Genomic DNA, 26,350 nt, shown 5'->3' with positions numbered 1-26,350 from the left:
TTTTTTAAATGTATCTATGACTCTGGACATGGTGACTCATTATCTTTACATTTGGGAAGCTGAGGCAGGAAGGTTGCTGTGGATGAGACCAGCCCAGTCTATGTAGCAAGACCCTATCTCAACAAAGCAAACTAACCCGGGTATGGTGGTCCAGTCCCCTTTAGTCCCAGTACTCAGGAAGCAGAGGCAGTTAAGTCTTTGTGAGTTGGAGGCCAGGCTGATCTATAGTGAGTGAGTTCCAGGACAGTCAGAGCTACATAGTGAGACCCTGTCTCAAAACACACACACACACACACACACACCCCAACCCAAACTAATCAACCAAGCAAATAAAATTGTATTGAAACAAAACAGCCACAAAAAAAATTGTATTGAAACAAACGAACAATGCAGGTGTCTATGACGTCCCCCCCATTGTGTGACGTGTCTGTGAGATTCCCTGCTGTCGTGTGAAATGACAGTTCGTTTATCCATGTTTACCATTCCGTTGTGTGAAATGCCTCCGTTAGTTTATCCATTCTCTAGCTGATGGAATCAAGTTGCCCTGAATCCTTTTGCATACCTTTCATAGACATTATAAGCTTGATTTATTTTTTTCTCACATGTACTCCGGAGTGGAATTAGTAAATTATTTTTGGACACCGGCAGGGCACACGTCACTCAGAATGCTTAGCGAAAGTATTGTGTGTGTTAGTTATCCCTTGCTCGGGGACGGATTCTCCCCAACCATCTCAGCTTACCCCAGTGGCATCGTTATCCGACAGTTGGTGTCGGTCTGTTACTTTGGGGTGCAGCTTGTTGAGTGCCTGTAGCTGCGGTGATATTTTCTGGGGCCGCAGTCATTTCAACTGGTGGGGTCACAGAGACTTCTGTGGTGCATTGGAGCTCACTCTTGCAACTTCGGGCGGGGTTAATCCTTTCTGGCTGTTGGTCGGAATTTCTTTCTTTTTCTTTAGGGCCGGGAATTAAACCTAGGGCTCTCTCGCAGTTCCCCACCTCGACTGTATTTAAGTGTACAGTTTAAGGGCATGGAGCACATTCGTGCTGTTGCTCACCCATCACCCTCTTCTGTCTGCAGAACCTTTTCATGTCCCACAGTTGAGTGGATTGAACTGAATGGATTCACAGTATCCATCCAGTGTAACTCTCCGCTCTCCCACACCCTGCCCCATGAAAACCACCTGGCACTACTTTCAGGGTCTGACTACCTCATAGGTGGAGTCATAGCAGCATTTCTCCTCCTGTGGCTGGCTTAGCTTACTCAGCATAATATTATCAAGGTCATTTATGTGTGGCATGCATCGGAACATCTTATTTTTTGCTCTCTCTCTCTCTCTCTCTCTCTCTCTCTCTCTCTCTCTCTCTGTTTATTTTGAGACTGGGTTTCTCTGCAGAACCCTGGCTGTCCTGGAACTGGTTCTGTAGACCAGGGCATCATTTTTTTTTTAAATGCCAAATTGATACATTATGCTCCGATCCCACATTTTAAAAACTCGGCTGCAGGGACTGAGTTATTGCTCTTTGTTGCTGATGGGTTGCTTTGCCGTGAACACTGGCGTTCTTCTGCATTCTGTTTTCACGGTAGCCTCCAAACCCACTCCATGCTGAAGGAGAGGAATTGTGTACGGGTGTGAATGCCAGGAGGTGGGGGCCATTGGCACGCCTCTCAGACATACCATAATAATCCTCCTCTGTGTAGCTAAGCCAACAACTGGCTGGTCTTAGCAACATAATAACTTATAAGCTGTAATGTTATTTTACAGTCATCTATAATAGTTTCATGTGTCCAAAGACAACATTCACAAAACAAGGTATATTGAAAGGAGTTACTTCCTATTTTTTTTTTTTCCTCTTATAAGAAACCATTCGAAAATTTCAGTTGATTTGTTTAAGTCTAAGCAGTTGGGGCTAGAGAGACGACTGAGCAGTTAAGAGTACTTGCTGCTCTTCCGGGGGATTATAGTTCAGCTCCCAGTACCTGTGATAGCCCGCAACCTGTAACTCCAGCTCCAGGCACTCCAAGGCCCTCTTCTGGCCTGGCCCTTGTCACAAAATAAATAAAGTAAAATAAATGTAAACAGGGGATCCCTCTCCCCCCCCCCCCCCCCCGCCCCGACAGGGTTTCTCTGTGTAGTTTTGGTGCCTGTCCTGGATCTCTGTAGACCAGGCTGGCCTCAAACTCACAGAGTTCTGGCTCTGCCTCCTGAGTGCTAGGATCAAAGGTGTGCGCCACCACCACCTGGTCTTATCTCTCTCTTTAATATGTATTGTAGTGTACTATATACTTTCCTTTCTTCATTTGATATATTCTGAAAATCGTTCCTTACCAGTTTATTATTTATCCTTTCTACAGCCATAGAACACCTCCTTGAATGTATCAGAATTGGGGTTGTTCCTAATCTTTTGCTAATATAAAGTGTACTGTGGTGAATATACACATGCTGCTTTTGATTTTACTGGTTCACATGTCAGGCCGGTGCTTAGAAGTGGGTTGGTACGGTCAGCGGCTAAGTGAATTTGCAGTTTTATTCGCTATTTCCAGATGTAGCCTGAGAGTCAGACTTAGTGTTCTCATCAGCCGGTGCCTGTCCATGTATAACCAACTATGTCGTAAAATATGTTTTCAAACTTTTGGGGGTTTTACTAAGTCACTTTCCACCCTCCTTTTGAACGATTGGTTTTTTTGTGCAGTAAAGATACATTTGCGTTTCTGCCTCTTAATTGTCCATTCCCTTAGCCCTCCTTTCCTTGGGTTTCTAGTGGTGATTTTTGTTGTTGTTGTTATTGGTTTTTTTTTTTTTGTTTGTTTGTTTTTTTTTTTTTTTTTTTTTTTTTTTTTTTTTGTGTGTGTGTGTGTGTGTGTGTGTGTGTGTTTGTTTGTCTTATAAGCCCTTTATTATTAGGAATACCAACCGTTAGTTCCCTTCCTGACCACAGAGCTATTCTCTAATCTGCTTCCTGCCTGCTTCATTTTTTTCCTTACCCCTTCTTCATTGGTGGTAGACTTATTTTTCTGATCATTTGATGTTTGATGGTTCCCCTTACATAGCCCAGACTCCAGCTATTTCTTCAAACATCCCCCAGATGGACTTTGACTTTATCCTCAGAGCCGGCATTCCAGCATCCCCTTTATCAGTTAACGGCGTGACTGTCTTCCTAGTTGAGAAAGCGAAGGCTCTTTGTGGCTTTATTTAAAATGAATGCGTTAAGTAATGGTGGAACACCTGCCAGAGGTGGCAGTCCTGCACCTTGGCAGTAGGTAGGAAGTCATAATCCCTGCCCTTGGGTAGTGGTCTCCTGGGGGCGTCCATGTTAAGCACAGATCAAAAATTGCAGTTAATGTGTGGTGGTATTGTGTATTCTAATAAATTTATCTGGGGTCAGAGAACAGGCAGCCACTAGATACAAAGGCTAGAAAATGGTGGCACTCACACCTTTAATCCTAGCATTCCAGAGATAGAAATCCCTCTGGATCTCTGTGAGTTCAAGGCCACATTGGAAACAGCCAAGCATGGTGACACGCCTTTAATCCCAGAAAGCCAGCCTTTAATCCCAGGGAGTGGTGGTAGAAAGCAGAAAGATATATAAGGCGTGAGGACCAGAGACTAGAAGCATTTGGCTGGTTAAGCATTTGGCCTGGTTAAGCTTCAGGCTTTTGAGCAGTAATTCAGCTGAGACCCATTCCGGATGAGGACTCAGAGGCCTCCAGTCTGAGGAGACAAGACCAGATGAGGATCAGGTGAGGTGAGATAGCTGTGGCTTGTTCTGTCTCTCTGATCTACCAGCATGGACCCCAATAACTGACCTCGGGTTTGATTTTATTAATAAGAACTTTTAAGATTCCTGCTACAGTTAATGTGTCAAGAGAGAATTCAAGGGTGGGGCCGTTAGTGGATCGGAGAAATTATGGGTTGCAGTTTGATGGACATTTAAGCTGAGATTGGAGAGATGCTAGGCCCAACCTGATGAAAACAGTCCTGGTGTCATATGCAGATGCAGGAAACAGGGAAGGATGCTGAGTCAGAAGTGAATCTTCTAGCAGATGTACAGCACCTGGCTAGCTTGAAGGCGTCATCTCATCTGCTTTGTTTACAGAAAAATTCCTTCCCTGAGAAACTGAGGCCCAAAGCTGGGTCAAGGAGAAGACCATTTGAAGACAGCCTGGGCTGCCTGCTGAGGGCCTGTGATAGAGAGTGCGTCTTTGTTATCAGCTTGGCTGGGTTTAAAACCATGGATGGCACACATCTTGAGTTGTCTGAGTGTGTTTCCACACAGGATTAATGAAGGAAGGGAGACCTACCAGGGCCATCATCTCATGTGATGATGACCAAGACTTTTCCTGAGTACCAGCATCTCTCCATTCCCTGAGCACCAGCATCTCTCCATTCCCTGAGCACCAGCATCTCTCCATTCCCTGAGCACCAGCATCTCTCCATTCCCTGAGTACCAGCATCCCCCTCTCCATTCCCTGAGTACCAGCATCCTCTTCTCCCTTTTTCCTGAGCACCAGCATCCTCTTCACCCAATTCCCTTGAGTACAGCATCCCCCCTCCCCATTTCTTGAGTACAGCATCCCCCTCCCCATTTCTTGAGTACAACATCCCTCCCTCCCCATTTCCTGAGTACAGCATCCCCCCTCCCCATTCCCTGAGTACAACATCCCTCCCTCCCCATTTCCTGAGTACAGCATCCCCCCTCCCCATTTCTTGAGTACAGCACCCCCCTCCCCATTTCCTGAGTACAGCATCCCCCCTCCCCATTTCTTGAGTACAGCACCCCCCTCCCCTTTTCCCTAGCTATAGAAATGTGAGGAAGCCATGCCTGTCCACTTCCTGAGAATGGACTGCATGCCTTTCTTCTCCCACGCCGTCTGTCACAGCACCGAGGAGAAAAGTAACCAAGACAACATGTGGTACACCTGGGGAAAAATACCCCGACAAGCAGCTTCAAGAGGGAAGGAAAGGTTCCTGTTGGTTCACAGTTAAAGGTCCAGTCCACCGCAGTGGGGAAGTCGAGGCAGCAGAAGCTTAAAGCAGTTGGTCACGTTGTGCCTCTCTCCCTCTCTCTCAGCAGTTTAAGATCCTATACCAGGGCATGGTGCCACCCACCAGAGCGGGTCTTCCCTCTCTAATGACCATTATCAAGATGATTCCCCATGGGCCTCTCACCTGCCACGTGATTCTGGATCTCATTAAGTCCACTGTTGAGATTATAGCACACATTAATTTTTTTTGTCTGAAGAAGAAAAGTTAAAATAAAATAGAGAGGAGAAAAAAAATCACAAAATCCCTGCAGCCACTTCAGATCATCATGTTCCTGCGATGACTTGCGTGGAGATGTAGGCCAGTAGCTGGATGCAGACAGTGGCCGCATTTGTGGGGTGATGGTGCCTGCTTGTTCAGTTGTGAAGTTCTCTTAGTTCTGCTCCAGGATCAGACTCATTCCTTGTATCTTTATCTGTCAGTGGTCTTTAGAAGGAACTCTACAGCTTAGTCAGATTAAAAAAAATAAAAGTTCCACCCTGTTTTAGTCCTTTACCGCCCAATCGGCTTCCAGAGATAACTTAGAAATGACAGGTGGTTTAATTAATGGCTGGGGCCGTAGCCCAGTGGTAGAGCTCGCCTGGCATGCTTGTGTCCTGGGTTCGGTCCCCAGCACCACACGAACAGGGTGTAGTGGTGTGTATCTGTCATTAATCCCAGCACTTGAGGGATCAGACGTTCACGGCCAGGGTGCCCTGCATGAGACCCTGTTGTTATTTTTTAAAAAACATCACAATAAAAACACGATCTGTTCATCCAGTGCTCCCTTTCTCAACAACTGGTAGCCCCTTCCTTCACTGGGGAAGAATGATGTCTTGCCAAGACGGAGGTATCACGTGTTTTAGGTTCCTGAGGATCCCTTCTTGTGGGCAACCAAGCACCAATCACGTTTCCCCTCTTCCGTAGCTTCTCCTCTGCCTAATTTCCCACGATGCCAGGTCTGTCTGCAGATTCCTACCCCCTTTTTTCTCCTTTCCTAAAGGCTCACACCTAACCATTCCCCTAGTCCGCTTAAGATGCCGTCAGTGAGATTGGTTTATTTTTGACCTACATACCCTGTTTTTCCTTTGTTGCTGATGTCAACTCTAAGACACTTTGTTATATTAGGAACAGTCATGGGTTTATTTGTAGTGAAAAGAGCTGCGTATTTTTCATTTCAGAGCTCATAGGACTGAAAAGAATGTTGTTGGGTTGTGTGAGATTAGGAGATCGAGTCAAGGGGATCTCTTTAAGAAGAGGCAAGTCTCAGGGACAGTGACCTTATTGCACAGAAAAGCCTGATTTGCCTTTTGAGCCATCTTTACATGTCAGCACACATCAAATAACTCTCCGCACTGATTTGGCAACAATGTGTTCCTATGGCAGTCGCAGCGTTCTGAGGACTCCAGGAAAGCATAGTATGAGTAGTCAGTATTCAGAGAACGACCAATGAAGTTGTGAATATGGAGTGTATTTAATGTATCTGTGCCCCCCCCCCCCCCATCATGTGGAGGATTGTCTGTCTGGCTGATTTCTAGATTAAAAGTGATCATTTGCATATCGACAGGGTTAGTGTATTAATGCTCACACTGGAGTTTGTTTGTACAACAGGGCTAGTCAACATGTTTCATCCGTGAAGAGAAGGTTCGGTTGTTCATTAGTGATAGCTTGCAAAATGACTTTATTGTTAAAAACAGTCCTTCCAGGCTTCTGCTCTTCACCTCTTATTCCTCCCCGAGGCTCCTTTCCTCTCTCCCTTTCTCCCTTTCAACGAGGTTGTCTCTTTAATTGAGCTGTCTTTGTATTCTGGACCTGCACCACTTACGCACGGCTTTGTCAGATGAGACCATTGCTCTGAAGTCATAATGGAATTTTCTGTTGTTGTTGAGGGGTGGTGGGTGCTGATTTATTTTATAGAAGAATTTTCAGATATTAATCTTTTCATTGCTTTGGTCCAACTATTGAATTAAAGAACTGCTTTTTTGTCTTTTGATATTTCTGGATATAATGAAAGGGTTGTGTGGCTGTAAAAATTTTGGTTCATTACCATATGGGGCTTATTTTTGGGATCTGAAATGTAGGAAAGCATAAACTTTTTTTTTAATTTTTTATTTTTGAGACAAGGTTTCTCTGTGCAATAGTCCTGGCTGTCCCAGAACTCACTCTGTAGACCAGGCTGGCCTCAAACTGACAGAGATCCGCCTGCCTCCACCTCTGCCTCTGGAGTACTGGGATTAAAGGCAGGTGCCACCATGTCTGGCAAGTATAATCCTTTTAAACTCATTTAAAAAGCAAATTACCTAAAGGACATATTGCAATTTTTTAATATTTCAACAGTGTTAACAATAGTGCCTTGCTTATATTAAGGTCAAATATTACCATGGAGGTTTTAAATGAATTTGCTTAAGATGAAATTAGAATTTTGAGACTTAGTTTCTGGGAATAGAATTTTAGAGTTTTCAAAAATGATTTTGAAACCTGAGATGTTCATAGCTAAGAAACAAAATACCATGTGTTACTGATTGCCAGTAATAATATCATTAGTTGGGAGTGATAAAAAGAAGTTTTAATCTGTAAAATGGAGTCTTCAAAACCAGCAAACTTTGTGTGGTTCCTGGTTGGGTGGGTTTATGAACGGCTTAAAAGGTGAAGTTGTCACAGAGAGAGATTGCACGCCCCACGGGCTTCTGTACCTGGCGGCCAGGCTGAAGAAGCTTGCCAAGGTGGGAGACACGTCTCTGCCTCACTGGACCCTCTCCAAGTCTCCCTTCCTCCCTCCCCCACTTTTAGATCCATACGAGAGTTAGTTTTTAGTATAACCACAATGTGAATTCTGAAGCCTGATATGTTAAAAGATAGCTTTCGTCTTTTGCTTTTCCAACATGTGCACCCTTTTGAAACATTCTCCCATGAATAGGTTGAGGAGGGTAGTCTGAGAAGTGGGTGAGTCACACCCATCAGGGCACACCTCCGGTTACAGACCCCATCCTATCCCATATTGGCATGCTGTCTGTGTAGGGCATGGCTTGATGGACAGCTGGGTTGTTTCCATGCCTTCTCCTGTTCCCGGTGCTCAGTTTCTAGAAGGCTGTAACAGCATTGCGTTTCACCGCTTGCATGCTCTAATATAGCCGTTCTCTCCCCGTGGGTCCTGATGCCTGGGGGCGTGGGGTGTGGGGGTGGGGGGCATTGAACAGCCCTTTCACAGGAGTTGTGCGAGACCATTGGAAAACACAGATATTTACATTATGATTCGTAACAGTAGCAAAATTAGCTATGAAGTGGCAACAAAAATAATTTTATGGTTGAGTCACCACAACAAGAGGAACTGTATTAAAGGGTCACGGCATCAGGAAGGGTGAGCACCTCTGCTCTAATTCATCTTCCAGTTGATGTTTAATTTTGCCTTAATGTGATTTCAGGGAATGTTAAAATCCTTAGTGAGAAGAGCAACATAAGCTAGCTAGCAAAGCTGGTCCAGAGACCACACTTATCCAGGTGCTTTGAATTCTATGACAGTGAGCCCAGGACCAGCTGTTCTCTCCAGACAAAGCTGGAGTAAAGCAGAGGGCCACGCGGATGCTCAGGAGAGAATGATGATGGAGTGGAGAGATCTTCATGTAGACCTCGGGACGACAGTCGGTCCTCTGCATCCTTGTCAGGTCCACCCTCAAAGCTCGGCCCATCTGTGGACAGTTAGAGTGTTGAAAAGCATTCGTATCCTCCTTCAGGACGTTTGTGCTTTAGACTGGAGATTATTTTTAAGAATCATGGCTGAAATGAGGCTGTCACTTCCCTTCGTGAAGTTGTTCACTGGACTTGCATAATTAGACCTCACCAAAAAGGATTAGATTTAGTCTATGAAATATATTCTCTGAGTTGTTGGTCATAATATGGTTTCTCTTAGTTTGATATGAATTGATTCATTTCATGAAATATTTAGTCGAAATTCTGTGTTAATTATGTTTATTTATCCTGTTTTGAGAGTTCTGAAGTTTTTAGATCACGCAAGAATGTATTGGAATCACGGTTGCATGTGCATGCTTAGTCTCATACAACTGCATGTAGCAGCTTATTCTTTTCAAAGGACCAGATGTTCGGGATTTCAGAGTTCATTGACCAGTGTTCTCAGTTCCCCTGTCTGTGGTGGCTAGTTGGATTAAAATGCAGGCATGCATGCGAAGCACCCACGGTAGCTGGTCCCAGCGAGTGGGCTGTCAGTGATGGGTGCTGGTTTTGTTGTTATTGTTGGGTCCTTAATTAGTTTGCATTTCTAGGGTGTCATTTCTTAGGGTGCAGCGAACCAACTCTGAAATCTCCCTTCCTATATATGTAATTTTCTTAGACCAAAGTTAGCCACCATGAAGAGTCGAGCCTGTTTGTGGGTGGAGTCGGCGCCCCCCCGCGCCCCCCCCCCCCCCCCCCCCCCCCCCGGCTGACTTCTGTTTGGGGGTTGTCTCGGTTACTGGTTATGCTCTGTAAGAGCTGGATTAAGCTCTGTGGTGTGTTTGTTCTATATGGTTATCTATAGTGACCAAGCCAGTTTGGAATGTTTTGTTATTCACTTTGAAATGTGTTATTTTTCTGTGTAGAGGACGTGGATCTGAATAAATGACTTATTATCTTTTGCAAATTTCTAGGGAGGGACCATCAACTGGGACCATCGGTACCCAGCACAATACTTCCTTTCATAAATGTGGGGAGGAGGCAGTAGCAGATAGCCACTTGCAAGGGCAGAGCCAAGAGCTGTTATGTAACTCGGGGTACACGATAGCATCTGGCTGTAGGGCCAGGCACACTGGGAATTGGGCCGGGGAGACTTCCAGTGAGGCAGTGCTATTTATTGAGCCCGACCGAGTATGGGACTTAAAAGGCTTTGTAGGAATCCGCCGCTTAGAGTGGGAGATGGATCTGGGAGAAGCTGGGGGGTGGATTTGGAGGTGAATATGATCGAAATACGCTATATGCGTATGTGAAATTTTCAAGGAATTAATAAAAATATGTTAAGAGGAGGAAAAGAAAAGAATGGATCTCTTTCTTAGCTCTCCACTTAGAAGCAAGAAGAGTTGGAGTTGTAACTTGTTTTCCAGTTAGTCTTGGAGCAGGGAAGGCGGTCCGTCCCCTCCTCCGTTCCAACCTTTCTCTTTTGTAAGGACTATAGCTCAGATGTATCCCTAACTTCAGAGCACCTGAAACATATACATGTCTTTCTTCTCTTTTGTCTGTAGACCCCTTAAAGGTGGCCTGTGTGGCTAACTGCCATTTGTTGTAGATCCTAGGAGCTCCGTTGGATGGCTGGTGACTATGAGGCACACTGCTTCTGGCTGGTGGAAATGCCATGGCAGTGGCCAGTTCAGAGATGCCCTTAACAACAACAACAACAACAAGGACAGGTTCTCATGGGGCCTGGTTGACCTTGATGTGGCCACGGATGACTTTGAATTCCTGAGCCTCCTGTCTCCATCTCTCAACTGCTGGGTTATATGTGGATACCAACCTGCCTAGTTTATTTGGTCCTAGGGATCAGAACAAGCCAGGGCCTTGGTGAATGCTGGAAAGCAGGCTGCCAGCTGAGCTATGTTCCCAGCCCTGTCCCAAAGGTACCTTTTCTCTTTAACAGTTTTTGATATCCCCCACCCCATCCACATGATTCTTTTCTCTCTCTCTCTCTCTCTCTCTCTCTCTCTCCTTTCTTTCTTTCTTTCTTTCTTTCTTTCTTTCTTTCTTTCTTTCTTTCTTTCTTTCTTTCTTTCTTTCTTTCTTTCTTTCTCTCCTTCCATCCTTCCTTCCTTCCTTCCTTCCTTCTCTCCCTCCCTCCCTCCCTCCCTCCCTCCTTCCTTCCTTCATCTTTGTTTTTTTGAGACAGGACCTCTCTCCCCCTCCCTCCCTCCCTGCCTTAGCCCTGGCTGTCTTGGAACTCACAGAGATCCACCTGCCTCTGCCTCCTGCTGGGATGAAAGCATCACTGGCAGGTTTCCATTTCTTTCTTTTTTTTTTTCCGAGACAGGGTTTCTCTGCGTAGCTTTGCGCCTTTCCTGGAGCTCACTTGGTAGCCCAGGCTGGCCTCGAACTCACAGAGATCCGCCTGGCTCTGCCTCCCGAGTGCTGGGATTAAAGGCGTGCGCCACCACCGCCCGGCAGGTTTCCATTTCTTGACGGGCTTTTCTGTGAGGCTTTTTAAAGGGTGCTTCACATTGTAACAACAATTCACATTTCGAGAGGGAGACTCAATTGGAGCTGGGTTTTAAAATTGTCCCTCATAGAAAACAAGTGTTTGGAAGTTGCAGAAAGACCTTCATTTGAAAACCAGAAATCACATATTTTTGGGTAAAATTCTAGATATTTTTCAAAGTAATTTAATTTAAAATGTCAAGGTCATAGAAAGGTTATAGAAAGGTCAATTTGTATCGTAACTTTCAGGAGATCATGACCTAGGAGAAATGTTATGTTATGTTCATATTTTTATAGTATCATAAAACTATAAGGAATTATCTTATTGTTCTTTACCAAACACTTGATTGTGGACCGAAATCAAAAGCCTTTAAGTAGAGTCCGTCCCTATGTAAATTAAACCCTAATGAAGTATTGAAAGTTAATGTGTACTGGGCCGACTCTGGTGCCCTTGAGAAGTTCTGTTTGTTTCTGAACCAGCTATTGTTTTTATGACGGGGTACAGGAGACACTGGACAGCTAAGAGCTGCTTGACTGCAGACTGCCATAGGTCTCAGCTGGATGGTAAAATGTGCTCTTTTCCTTTTGTGTTGAGCCTAGATTTTTGTTTGTTTTTTTTTTAAATCATGAACAATGAATTTTCATTAAACAAACAAGAAAAAAAAATAGTACCATCAAAACTAAAAGCTAGTAGTTTGAGTGAGATTTAGAATAATGTGAAATGAATTGTTCATATGTCGTTTATGGACACATTTGTTTATGAATTTTTTTTTTGGATGTGCATTACATCCACTTTGATTTATATGAACACACATATAAAATACACATTTTTAACATTTTAGAGCTTGTTTATGAGTTTTGAAATAATACACAACTTACACAACATGATTGATCTCTCCCTGGTATGTGGGCACCTCGTATTTCAGCAGCGAGACCTTGGCAGTTACGTGTAGTTTGCATATTGTCAGTTGAACTCAACGCATGTTTCTTTCCTGCCTGACTATTTATAGGAGAGCATCTTTGCTAGTGTCTGTGGGATGTGAGCTGGTGTGTGCACCCTTTAGTGGAGCTCAGGCCCCAGCCACTTCCCAGAACCACAGGGTTTTATAGCGGGAAGAAACCTTAGAGGTCATTCTCTCTGGACAGTGTTTAAACACCCGGCTCCTTGAATCCCACCCACTGTAACCTGTCCTTGGCTCAGTAAATGGGAGGAGAGTTAGCCCCTGCTTCTTGCCAGTTTAAGGAAATTGTTTTCGTGGAGAACGATGGAAGTATCATTTTTCCCCTAAATAATTCAGAGATGATTATAGTATCCTGCAGGGTGCTCCAGGTACCTCCTCCTGTACACACGTATACTAGGTTGGTAAAGAAAACATACTGGGAATAAACTTTCAATATATTAAAATGGAGAAACTTCCCTGGTTCCTGTCCTCCCATCCCCCCCTCCCCCAGGGTGCAGCTCCTGTTCCCTTTGTCCTTAGAAAGGGTACCTAGTTCCTCACCATCATCACTTGACTCCAAGGTCAGATGCTTTCTATATGCAAGTCAGGTGATATTTCCCCACAGCATGTCCTGGTGAAGGATCTGCGCTGACTCCTCCTGCCCTCTTTTTTAAATGCTGGCCTAGCTCATGTGCCTCCGGATACAAACGAAACTCTGTTGTTGCAAACCGTGACTCTGCAAGCGTTGTTTATGATGTGCCCAACTTGATACCAAGATGTGATTTAGGCACCAAGAGAATTCAGACTATTTAATACTTCTACATAATAAAGTGACTTACCAAATGTTCACGTGGGCACATACAGAGGCATGATTGTGCTCCCGCAATGCACGAAATAAATACCGAGGCTGTCTTAGCCAGCGTGGCATGCCGAAGGCATGGTTTGGAAAAAGGCCTTGGAGTATGTTCTTATCTGTGGGAGCTACTGACAAGTGCAGTTGAGATTCTAAGAACTGTAGTTGTTTACTTCAGTTGTGACTTTGCCTTAAATAAGTTTTGGTCTCATTCTTTTTTTTTTTTTTATTTTTTATAATCATCGAATTATCTGCCTTTGAAGATCTTGGTAGAAGTGTTTTTATAGACATTATTTAAATCATCACATCTACTTTTAAAGATTAAAAAACCAAAACAAAGCAATGTAGCTAAAAACCATAGACGGCGAGAGGAAATGGAGAATGGACGTCGGTGTGCCCACGCCCTTGCTCAGGCTCTCACCACTGTCTTGTGGTCTCTGCACCGTGCTTTTCTGTAGGCCCTGATTATTCTGATGTATGGCCTCAGCCATAACACTCCATCCGTAAGTATTTCGGTGTGACAGAGCAACAAAACAAAACTGTTGTCGTGGATTCCTAACAGACAAGGACTCCCGCTTTTAGCCGATAAAGTAGAATCTTAACCTTTTAGGAGAATTTATAGAAACATGGGAACACTAACATTTAAGTGGGGAGGGGGCTACCGTAGTGATCTGAAGGAAAAGAGAGATATTAATCTTCATTGCATCGCCTCGTGGTGTGTGTGTGTGTGTGTGTGTGTGTGTGTGTGTGTGTGTGTGTGCACGCGCGCACCTGGACGTGGAGATTCGGAGGACAACTTGTGGGAGTCCAGTCTCTCCTTCTACCATGTGGGCCAGGGGCTTGAACTCACGTCGTCAGGCTTAGCAGCAAGAGCCATTACCGCAGAGCAGTCTGGCTGGGGAAGAATGAGATCTTTGAAATGGAATAAACAGAACCGAGAAATTCTCAACAAGCACTTGTACCAAAAAATAAGACTCATGTATAAAACACCAGCTGAGGCCTTTATAGCACACAGTGAAAAAAAAAGGGGGCGAAATCGGCACTTTTCAGCTGCCAGTGTGCGCCAGCATCACAGACAGGTTAGTCCGGGACGAGAGCCAAGGACATCTCATTCCATTGGAGATAGCAGTTCTGTTTCAAGACTCATTTTTGAGGAGGAAAATTAAAACTGTGCACACAAACTGCCAATCAAGAAACAGCAATATTACATGCAGCCATGAAGAATGGAGCTTACAGCCTGACAGTAGAGAAAGGTGCAGATAACATTGTTCAGTGCCCACTAGAAATTGAAGCAGGGTATTCTGTCGAAAGTGTTTAATGTGTAAGAAACTTAAGCAGAGTTAACCCCGATAGTACTGTGAAACGATTACATATTACTATTAAACTATTGGTATTATATCTTGGGGCTGGAGAAATGGCTCGGCAGTTCAGAGCACTGGTTTTCAGAGGACTTGGGTTAGGTTTCCAGCAAACCACATGGCGGCTCACAACCTTCTGTAACTCCAGTTCAAGGGTCATGACTCCCTCTTCTGACCTCTGTGGGCACCAGCCATGCGTGGTGTACACACACACACACACACACACACACACACACACACACACACACACACACACACGCAGGCAAAACACTTATGCACACAAGATAAAAACCTCTGAAAATATTTCCTGATTTGTCTTTTTAAGTGTTTCGCCTTCATATACGGCCCACAGGGGCCAGAAGAGGGCATCAGATCAGCTGAGCTGGAGTCACAGATGGTCGGGAGCTGTCATGTGATGGGAACCAGACTCTAGTCCCCAGCAAGAGCCACCACTTCTTTTTAACCACTGAGCCATCCCCCTAGCCTCTTCGGTGTTAGAGTCTTGACAGGTTTTCATGTATTACTTTATTGGGGAATTCTTGCAAGTTTTCTCGTGGATAGCATCTGTGATACGTTAAACAAACTGAGATCGCTTACCACATATCAAGCGCTGTGTAAGTACTTTTCATTTTTAATTCTCACAGTAGCCCCGAGAGATCTTACCATTCTTATTTATGGGTGAGTAAATGAGTGTAGTCAACCATAAAGACGGAGTCATTCCTTCAGGGTCTACTCATTGCTTGGAATTGTAGTTTTATCTTCAGGAACTGGGAAGTCACTATTATTATTATTGTTGTTTTTTTCTCTTTGTGCTTAAAAACACACAGCGAGTTGCAGTGTTAGTGCAGAGTGTGTGGGGCTCCATTTATTCAGCTGGATGTATTTCGTCTTGTGACTATGGCCGTTTCCCCCTTCCAGCTGGTCCTTTGTTTTGTGCTTGGACCACTGCAGCATTTCATTATCCCTAGGAAGAACAGTAAATTGAATACCCTAAGAACTTCTTTTTTACACTGGATCATATAAGGCAGTGTTCAAGTATGGAATGTACTTGACACGTATTTCCCTCTGTCCCTCTCTCCTCCCCCCCCCTTTAGCTCCCCTTGTCCCCTGGACAGTTTTGTTTCTACTTTTATGCCATCTGTACATGTATAATTTTATGTGTCTACATGAAACCTGGGGACCACAAATGAGAGGAAACATTGAGCCGTTGTCTGTCTGGGAATGGCTTCATCTGCTTGGTGTCATTACCTCTAGTTCTGTCCGTCCATTTTCCTGTAAACATGTCATTCTTTTTTATTGTGTGAGAATTTCTTACATGCATGTAATGTGTTTTGATCAGACCTTTCCCTTCCCCTAGCCTCGGGTTTCTCCCCTTCTCTCCCCCGCTCCCCCCCATTTCTCCTTCCCAGCTGCATGTGCTCTGCTTTTAACCCACTGAGTTTACTTAGTGTGCGTCGGTGCAGGACCATGTGCCGGAGCACGAGGAGCCCCTCAGCTTTGAATCCGTGAAGAAGACTGATCTCCTCCCTCAGCAGCCTTCAGTTGCTAGTATCTCCTCAGTTAGTCAGCGGGGAGGACTTCATGCCCTTCCCCGTCCATGATTTGGGCTGGCTTGGTCTTGTGTATGCTAGTTAAGGTTTCTGTTGCTGGGAAGAGACACCATGACCACTGCACCTCTTGGAAAACATTTCATTGAGGTGGCAGCTTACAGGGTCAGAGATTTAGTCCATTATCATCATGGCGGGGAGCATGACCAGTGTGCAGGCAGACATGGTACTAGAGAAGGAGTTGGAGAAGGAGCATGTTGATATGTAGGCAACAGGAAGTAAGCTGGCTGTCACACTCGGCAAAGCTTGAGCAAAAGAGACCTCAAAACCTGCCCCCATAGCGACACACTTCCTCCAACAAGGCCACACCCACTTCTTCAAGGACACACCTCTTAATAGTGCCACTCCTTCTTAAAGGGTTTTTTTCTTTTCTTGTTTTTTTTGGTTTTTCAAGACAGGGTTTCTCTGTGTAGCTTTGCGTCTTTCCTGGAACTCACTCTGTACCCCAGATTGGCCTCGAACTCACAAAGATCCGCTGGCTCTGCCTCCCGAGTGCTGGGATTAAAGGCGTGCGCCACCACCGCCCGGCTGCAACAGTGCCACTCCTTTAGGGGACCATTTTCCACACACAGTCACAGCTGCTGTGAGTTCATGTGTACACACGCCGTGTTTTTTCCTGCAGATATCTCCTCTCTTAGGGTCTTAAGTCTTTCCACCCCCTTCTCCCACAATGATCCCGAGCCTTGGGAAGAGAGGTTATGATGTAAATGTAACTGTTTTGCAGACTAACTCCGTAGTCTCTTATTCTCTGCCCTCTGCCCAGTTGTGAGTCTCTGCATTAATCACCCTCTGCTGTAGAGAGCAGCATCTCTGATGAGGGTTGGCAGATGAACCACTCTGTCTATCAACCACCATCCTCTGTGTGGATGAAAAATACTGCCCATGGTGTATGCAGCTCCTGTTCTTGCTCCATTCTCCTATGGATGGACACCTATGTTGGTTTCGTTCCTTAGCTGTTGTGAGCGTTGCTGGGCAGACCCTGGTAAGCATGCCTATGAGGTAGATGACTCGTCGTCTTTCAGGTAAAGTTAATGTAGCTGGGTCACATAGTTGGTGGCTTTGAACTTTTGAAGAAACTTGATGCCAATTTCCATAGTAGCTGGACTTCTCCACATTCTTGCCAGCAGTGTTTAAGGGTGCTCATTTGTTGAGACAGGGTCTCCTTATGTAGTCCTTGTTGGCCTTGCCACGTAGACCAGCCTGCCCCTGCCTCCTGAGTGCTGGGATTAAAGGTGTGTGCCCCTGGACCCAGCAAGAGTTCCTTTTTGTGATCATTCCTTAAAATGAATTTGTGTGTGAATTTATGATTATCTTTCTAGAATTTGCTCCAAGAAATGTCATCACCGGATGAAGGATGATAGACTTTTTAAAGCCTTTTGATACAAGTGGGGAGACTGAAGGTGACAACTGTCCTTCTTCTTTGAATTTAGAGACATTGATTTGGTGCAATAAATTTGGGAGAAGTAGGTCATCTAAATCTTCAGTGGGCATTTGTGCATTTCTGGTTTCTTTTATAGATGTTAGACTTCACTCGGCTTGTTGGAAGCAATAAACAGAAAGAAGAAGGGAGATTTATTAAGCTGAGGCCAGTGCCTGCTGCATGACCTTGAGATGCTTAGCTCTCTCCTTTTAATTTCAAAGTTGGATTAGCCTAGAAGCGCTCTTATGGCTGAGATCACTCAGTCGGGAAAGTGCTTAACATGTAAGTGTGAGGACCTCAGTTCGAGCCCCAGAGGTGACAAAGCTGGGTGTGGTGGCTTGTGGTCCCAGAGCTGGGGAAGCAGAGACAGGTAGACCCCTGGGGCTGAATGGATGAGCTCTAGGCCAGTGAGAGACTGTATCACAAGAGATGGATAACATTTCTGAGGATGTGGCCTGAGGTTGTCTTCTGGACTTCACACACACACATGCACTTATAGGCATGGACACACCTGAACTCACATAGACATTAAAAACTCATATTGCAAAGTATTTGTATAAAAGCATATAAATTATGCTTCTGAAAGTTTGCATAAGTTTTCTGTGGTGTTTTATATTATTGAACCGCAGGGACATAATTAGGTAAACCATGTTCCATTGCTTAATTTTTAAAACTATGGATACAGTAAATGTACACATAAATTAGGGTCCTTAATGACCCCCCTCCCCGAATGTTTCAACCATTACATTTTTAAGTAGAAGGGATACCCCTCCCACACCTCAGTGGATCACATGTCCCCTTTTTGTGACAAGCAAGAACCAAAACAGTTTGGCTAATTAATTGATAGTTTTGGGCTGGCTACATTGTTCAGCAGGAAAAGGCACGTGCTGCCAAACCCGAGGACCTCGGTGGGCTGTGTCAGCCCACACGGAGGAAGGAGAGAGCCAATCCCTGTAGGTTGTCCTCTGACCTCCACATGAGTGCCATAATATGAATGCAAGCATGCATGTACACACAAAATAAATAACATTTAAAAAGTTAAAAAAAAAAAAAGGATGGTTTTTGTTGAAAAGGTAGGGATTTGTTGTGTTTCTCTTCAGTGTGTCTCCGAGCATCTCCTTGGGTAACTTCTGTGGAGACTTTAACTGTAGGTTTGGGACATAACTGAAGCTTCTTGGAGAATAATTGATGAAACCAGAAAGTTAGGCTTCCTGGGAAGCTCAAGGGGTTAGGATTAGCTTATTCTGGGAAGGGCAAGATTACTGCATTATAATGGGACCGGCTAGGAGTTCATGAGCATTGTGGATGGAAGAGAAAGAACAGTCTGTTGAAATTTGGAGGCTGCTACTCTGTTCTATGAACAGCATAATTTAGGGAGCTAAGGTCCGTGGTGGTTATCAGAAGTAAGTGTACAGAGGGTTTTTTAGTATTGCCAGGGCTGTGCGCACACATGTGTGTGCTCCCAGCACCAGCATGCAGAAAGGAGGGTGTTGGGTCCCTCTCTATGACTCTCCACCTTATTTCCTGAGACAACATGGAACTCATCATTTCAGCTGGACCAGCTGGTAGGTGAGCTCCCGGGGCCCATCTGTTTCCAACCCCGAAAGTCAAGGGTTATGGGCATGGGTGGCCATGCCAGACTATTCTGTGGTACTGTGGATGTGAACTCATATCCTCTTGCTTGTATAGAAAGTGCTCTTGCCCAGGAAACCATATCCCCATTCATAAAAGATGGAATTTTGCTTTATAATTGATGGTTGTATCATAAATGTTCTCAACTCTGTAAAGTTAGGTTATTGTGTATTTTAATTATTTTCACCTATGTTTTTTTTTATTACTTTCATTTATATATATGTGCGTGTGTGTTATCTATGGGGCTATATACACATAAATGCAGTGCCTGAGGAGGTCAGAGGTGTTAGGTCCTAGAGCTGTAGTTACAGGTGATTGTGAGCCATAGGATGTGGGTGCTAGAACCCAAACTTGGTTCCCTGCATTTGTCTCACACGCACTAAAGCAGTGCTAAGTTTAGAAGGTTTGAATGCTCATAAGAATGTAAGTGGTACGCTCTAGTACAGTGGTTCTCGACCTATGGGCCATGACCACTGGGTACCAACCCATTCACAGGGGTCGCACATCAGAAATTCTGCGTATCAGATATTTACATTGCAATTATAACAGTAGCAAAATTACAGTTATGAAGTAGCAGTGAAAATAATTTTATGGGTGGGGGTCAGCACAACATGAGGAGCTGTATTGAAAGGGCTGCAGCATTAGGAAGGTTGAGAACCACTGCTCTAGGGGCTGATTTTATTTTTCCACCACCACATTCTCCACAGATGGTTCTAGTCTTAAAGATGTGTGGTTTCTGTCAGTTTATGTGGAGTACAGTTGTAGTCATAGAGTTTTAGAAGTTAGGTAGAAGGACATTTATGAGTTAGAAATACATTCCGCATTGATGTCTACTAGGATTCTTCTGCATTTACCTCCAAGGTTTTCTCTTGTTTTTTTTTTTTGGTTTTTTTTTTGTTTTTTGTTTTTTGTTTTTTGTTTTTTTTAAAGTCTAGGTGGGAACACAGAGAATATTTTTATTGATATATTTTGATCTCATGACATTTTTTTCCTGTACCAACATATAAATATGATAGGAGAATTGTACCAAAAATATGTATTCATTTAAGAAAATGTGTACACTGTTGTGTTTTCATTTGGTTAAATAATGAAACATTTCTAGAAAACTCCCTAACATTGTGAATGGAAAATCTGCTGATTGCTTTGCTTAGATCAAGTACTATGACACTGCTGTTCTAGCTAAAAAAATGCAAAATCAACAGAAGGTTGACAAATTTACCTGCTGAGAACGTTGCTTTGTCAGCAGGAGATTTAGAGGTTTTTTTTTTTTTTTTTTTTTTTTGGAGGGGCGGGGGTGGGGTGCTGCCTGGTTCCGCCAGCTCAGATCATTATACAACATCTTTAGCAGGTTGTGTGATACAATCTGAGATTATATCCAGTACGGTTTGTTCCCTTCTTCTTTCAAATTAGAATTTGGGGGCCAGCAAGAGAGCTCAGTGGGTCCAGGTGCTCACTGCCAGACTGACAGCCTGCATTGGATCTCAAGGACCCCCATGGTGGAAGGAGGGGACCTACTTTGAAAGTTGTCCACACACACACACACACACACACACACACACACACACACACACAATAAACGTAACCTGATGGGAGGTGATAAAGTAATTCAGAGTTTTAAATATAAACCCACTTTAAAGAACTTATAAAAACCCGGGGCTGGAGAGATGGCTCAGTGGTTAAGAGCGCTGACTGCTTTTCCAGAGGACCCAGGTTCAATTCCCAGCAGCTCACAGCTGTCTGTAACTCCAGTTCCAGGAGACCCGGCACCCTCACACAGACATACGTAACAGGCAAAACATTAATGCTCATAAAAATAGAAAGAGATAACCTTTTTAAAAAGTTATGAAAACCATAGCATTTCTAAATAATTAGACCAAAAGTGACCAGAAGTTTGAATTGTGATACAATCAGTAATAGTTTTATAGAGTCATTATTTTTCTTTGGCAATTAAATGGGTGTCAAAGCTGCCATAAAATTTTCATCTTTACAATTTCTTACCAGTCAGCTCACAGGATGTGCTTATTGCCCCCTTAATTATTTGTGAGTGGGCACTTTATATTTTATGCAGTCATTGGATCAAACAGCTTGCTGCTGTTCATGTTTTCCGTAAATGGTTTGGATGTCACAGGTAAGAACTTTGACAGTTGTAACTGGATGTGAGCGTTGATGCCTCCTTACTCTCAAACTCTGTCGGAGGGCTTATATCACTTGGAAAAGGGATTTGTTTCTATTTTTAATTATGGGTATGTGTGTCTGTCATGTGCCTGTGGAGGCCAGAAGAAGGCGGCAGAGCCCTTGGGGCTGGAGTTACAGCTGCCAGTGCTGGGAATTGAACCCAGGTCCCTGGACGAGTAGTAAGGGCCATTAACCTCCCAGCCATCTCTCCTTCCCCCTCGTTTTTTGTTCTGTTTGGTTTTCATCATTTTATGAGACCTTGCAAGGCCACGGAATAATTTTAATGGTAGGCCAGATCTGATGTCTTGCGATGCATTTCTGTCTTTGGTTGAAGCATAATGCAGTTCTAGATTATCACGTGGTTGGTATTCAAGAACAATATAAAATACATTGGAAGTGAAATTTAGATTTTCAAGTTGGAATCATCCAAGTAATTTACCCTAATCCTTTTTTGTAACCCGATGGGGTAATTCTTTCCGTAACATTGTATAGGAATGCTAGTGATTTCTACAATATTTCTTTAAGGATTTATCCATGTTATTTTTATATGTACATTTCCATGTTTTGCTCACATGTATATCTCCGCACCACATGTGTGCCTGGTGCCTCTGGAGGTCAGAAGAGGGCTTTGGGTCTCCAAGAACTGGAGTTCTGGATGGTTGTGAGTCTCCTCGTGGGTGCTGGGAATTGAACCCTGGTCTTCCATAAGAGCAACACTTGCTCTTCATGGCTGAGCCATCTCTCCAGCCAGTATTCCTGTCAGCAGGGATTCTAAATCCTTCATGAGGCAGACTTCTCATTAACAGTAAATAATCAAGTTGCCCCTTAACATTGAGCCCAAATCTACCATGTGCTGAAGACCCCTATTTCCCGCTCCACATTTTGACATATTCCAAGCACACAAATACTCAGGGTATGCTAATGAACAGCCCTCCGCTTCATTCCCTGTCCATTTTTTTGCTCTAATTACTTTAGCTTATGGTTTCCTACATGAATGTGTATCATGGAGACATACCTCAGATGTCTCACGAAAATGAAGATCATTAAATCTCTGGCATTTGTGCTGTAATTATTTCAGGAATTGTTTTGGAAAAGAAAAGGAGATTTAGAGTGTCGCCCGGAGGTCCACTCTAGTTCCTGGATTTAAGTGCAGCATGCCTGGGCCTGGGGACTGTATTTGGGCCGCTGTGGTCTTTATTTACTGCAGATCAAAGCGTGTCCCTGCGCCCCTCCCCCCTGCCCCCCCTGTAGGTGAAAGTCACGCCTCTCAAGCCTTCTGTCCCTTGGCTGTGTACAGAATTCACTTTAGGTCTGTCAAATACCAACTGGCCTCCTCTATTTGACCTTTTAAAATTAAAAAAGCCAGGGCACCGATCTCATGTCCAGCTTGAGCATGGACAGTTAGCATAACCTTTCTGACCTTCACTGTCTCAAAAGCGACACGATAAAAGTAATAGTAAAAATTACTTTTCTTAGCCGGGCGGTGGTGGCGCACGCCTTTAATCCCAGCACTCGGGAGGCAGAGCCAGGTGGATCTCCGTGAGTTCGAGGCCAGCCTGGGCTACCAAGTGAGTTCCAGGAAAGGCGCAAAGCTACACAAGAGAAACCCTGTCTCGAAAAACCAAAAAAGAAAAAAAAAATTACTTTTCTTATGGGAAAAAAAAAGTTCTTCATGTCAGTGAATCCCACATGAAATGGTATGTAGGGAGATGAGGAAAAGCTGATTGACATGCAGAAAAGCTGCCCCCCCCCAAAAAAAATCAGAATCTAAAAAACCTTAGATATAGACATCTCCCCCACCCCCAGTCCTGGTAAAAAAAAATACAACTGCCAAGGAAACCCAGAGAAATACTAACCAAATCTTTCCTGGGCAATCACACATTTTATCTCTTGGTTCAAAAGTGAGAAATTGAGGGCGGAAGGTGGCATGTCTGCTGAAGGTGCTGGAGCGAGGCTTCAGGGGACAGTGCTGGATATGAGAGCTGGTGATGGCGAGTGAGTACTGGGAAAGCTTGCCGCGTGGGAAGAGCAGACCATCCAGGAGGGAGGCGGCATGAGAGCCCCATCCTCACGGTACAGTCCTCGAGGGCTCTCTAGGTTGGGTTTATTTCCCCTTCCCCCCAGTTTTAATTTGTTATTTGTGAGTGTGTCTGTGATGGGCACGTGTGCCGCCTCACACATGTGGAGGTCACAGGCCAGCTCCGTGGAGGAGTTGGTTCTGCCCGTCACCCTAGAGATCCAGCTCAGGCCTTCAGGCTCTCAGGGCAAGCTCTTTCCCACTCCGCCATCTCGCTGGGTCCGCAGCTGTATTGGTCCTCCAACTTTTTACCCTGACAGTCGTCAGTTCTGTGAGTTGTCCTGAAAGAGAAGGCAAAACCCACTTTAAATCTTGGTGTGTGGCCGTACCAGTAAGATAGAGTTTGTAATATGGGTTTTATGTACTTCGAGGGAGAAAAGATGCCATGATCCAAAGGCAAGGAAATTATCAAGAATATGGCAGAAGTGTGGGTATCTTTTTTTCCTTTTTCATTCCTTTTTTTGGGGGACAGGGTCTTTCTAGCCCTGGCTATTCTGGAACTCACTCTGTAGACCAGTCTGGCCTTGAACTAAAGACATCTGCCTGCCTCTGCCTCCCAAGTGCTGAGACTAAAGGTGTACGACACCATACCCAGCCTGGATTCTCTCTCTCTCTCTCTCTCTCTCTCTCTCTCTCTCTCTCTCTCTCTCTCTCTAACAGATTCAGAAATGCTTGATGGAAACAACCTTTTCAGCAAGTCTCAATGATTCTGATTATTAAAGAGTGTGATACTGAAGTGTTAATCTAATTAATCTTTATTAATAAAAATCAGGAGTCAGATATCGGGGTAAAAACTTGAAAGATCAGACAAGCAGGGGAGTAGCCACCAATGACTTTCTACCTCTTCCATTTCCCCCGTCCAAAAAGGGCCAAGATCCTTTCTTTGCCCTGCCTTATAACTTCCTGTCTCCTCTCTGTACAGACCTACAGACCTCTATGGTTAACTAGTGGCTAACTCCGCCCTCATATATGATATATATATATATATATATATATAAAATGTGTGTGTGTGTGTGTGTGGCCTTTGCTGTGGTCTTGTTGACCATGCTTCTTAGTAAATGGAATGCTGTATTTTTATAACTTGACTAAAGGAATTTCAAGTTGAGAGTCCAATAATAGCATGTCAGAGTTAATCCTTTTTTCTTTTGGGTTGGTTATTAATTTCACTAATAAGAAAAAAAAATAGCTATGATTTAAACTGAGAGAACTGGCCCATATAACTATTGAAAAGTGCCATGACTCTCAATGGCAGTGAAACATGGAATGCCTGTGACCACACCTGAGTTCTTACAAATGGTGAAAGGACATTGTGGTCATTGGCTTCATTTTTAGCAACTTTTAGAGAATTGCAGATATGCACAGTAGTGCGTTGTCCAAAGGTCTTGTCGGTCACTATAATAAGATTTTGAAAAATACACATCCTAAATTAGATCCATTAAGTATGGTGCCTGGTAGGCACACGAGCTGTTTGGCAATGGTGTATTTTAACGAGTACAACGACAGTGTGTTAAACCTGTTACTGAAAAAGATGTTGGTGTATGTATGAGGTCAGCGATTGGTTTATGAAATCATTACTTCGGAAAGAAGGGGGAGAAAAGTATAGATTAAAGCAGACCTGAGTGATACACCTGCCACCTGTCTGGATTCTGTTTAACAGTTAGAACAGGTGGGTAGAAAGACGCTTGGAAATTCGAGCAACGTTCGGTAGTTGATGTTAGTATATCGTAGGTACTTGAATGGGCTGCCTTTGTTTTAGAGTGGGGTGTACTGAATTATCTACACGTGAAATGCTTGGATGTCTGCCTTTTTGCTGCAGAATAATCTGGAGGATGGGTGGGGTATGAAGCTGTGAGTGAGAGGTGATACTCTGCCAGCCAATTGTTGCAGTTGGGCATACCGGAGGCAGGCCTTTCTATCATTCTCAATCATTTTACACTGGTTGCACCGTTTGCATAGTTTAAGAAAAAATAAGTAATGTGTCATATTGGAGGAGATAGGAGCACTGGGTGAATGATTGTTCCAGTGAGGGTGGATTCGAATTAACACAAAGGTATTCTTATTATCCACATCCCTGACCGGCAAATGTTGTGTTTTGTTTTTTTCTTCAGAGACGAAGCCATTTATTTGAATCTGGGCAGTTAACCTCCAAATGCTAATTCTCCAAACTGCTTGAGCGTCATGCAGGATTAGATGCTCCATGTCTCCACCAAGAACTTAGTCTGGCGTGGCCCTACGGTAAGATCACAGTAAATACTACAAGTTAAGAATGGCTAAGGTCTAGGAAGAGTTTTTTTTGTTTTTTTTTTTTTAATGCTGCTTTTCAGCTTCCAGCTTTGATTACGGTTTCTGTGTTAATCATGTTCCATCACCTGACATGATTCACTTGTTTATGAAGAGGTTGATTTTGGCTCATGGTTTTGGAAGTTCTGGTCTGTGAATTAGTGTCTCATTGTTTTAGACCTGTGTCCAGGAAGCAAAGGTGTGTGTGTGTGTGTGTGTGTGTGTGTAGGATCCCATAGTTCCTTCCAAAAACAACTCCCCAATGACGTGATTCCTTCCCACTAGTCTCTAACTTTCAATCACTAAATTAGTGATCAAATTTTAAGGATGTGGACATTTGGGAGGCTTACACAGTTTTTAAAATCCCCCCCCCCACACACACACAGGGTTTCTCTGTGTAGCTTTGCGCCTTTCCTGGAACTCACTCTGTAGCCCAGACTGGCCTCGAACTCACAGAGATCCGCCTGGCTCTGCCTCCCGAGTCCTGGGATTAAAGGCGTGCGCCCCACCGCCCAAAATTATTGTTATTTTATTGTATTTTTTTTTATTATGTGTATAGGTGTCTTGCCTGCGTGCGTGTCCATACTATGTGTGTGCCTGGTGCTCATGCAGGCCAGAAGAGGGCATCAGATCCCCTAGTACTGGAGTTAGAAGTGCCCGTGAGCTGCCAAGTGGTGGCTTGGAAGTCAAACCCAGGCCCTCTGAAAGAGCAGCCAGTGCTGTTGACCACTGAGCCATCCCTCCAGCTCCTACTGGAAAACATTTAAGATACAAACAGTTGACACAGTCAGGGTATGAGAATTACTCAAAATGCT

At 44.1% G+C, this 26,350-nt stretch overlaps 1 protein-coding gene across 3 annotated transcripts in view; it reads left to right on the top strand.

Annotated features, from left to right (window-relative positions):
• Nucleotides 1-26,350, top strand: part of Fryl (FRY like transcription coactivator) — a 242,412-nt gene that overhangs the window by 42,078 nt on the left and 173,984 nt on the right. For all 3 annotated transcript variants that reach the window (XM_037209095.1, XM_037209091.1, XM_037209094.1), the window contains one exon: nt 25,364-25,490. The gene's annotated coding sequence lies outside the window, so the exon portion shown is untranslated. The remainder of the gene's footprint in view (nt 1-25,363; nt 25,491-26,350) is intronic.

Source organism: Peromyscus leucopus, chromosome 10, assembly GCF_004664715.2.
Source record: "Peromyscus leucopus breed LL Stock chromosome 10, UCI_PerLeu_2.1, whole genome shotgun sequence".
In the NCBI taxonomy this organism is placed as follows: Eukaryota; Metazoa; Chordata; class Mammalia; order Rodentia; family Cricetidae; genus Peromyscus; species Peromyscus leucopus.
This window is presented reverse-complemented; position numbering and strand designations above follow the sequence as displayed.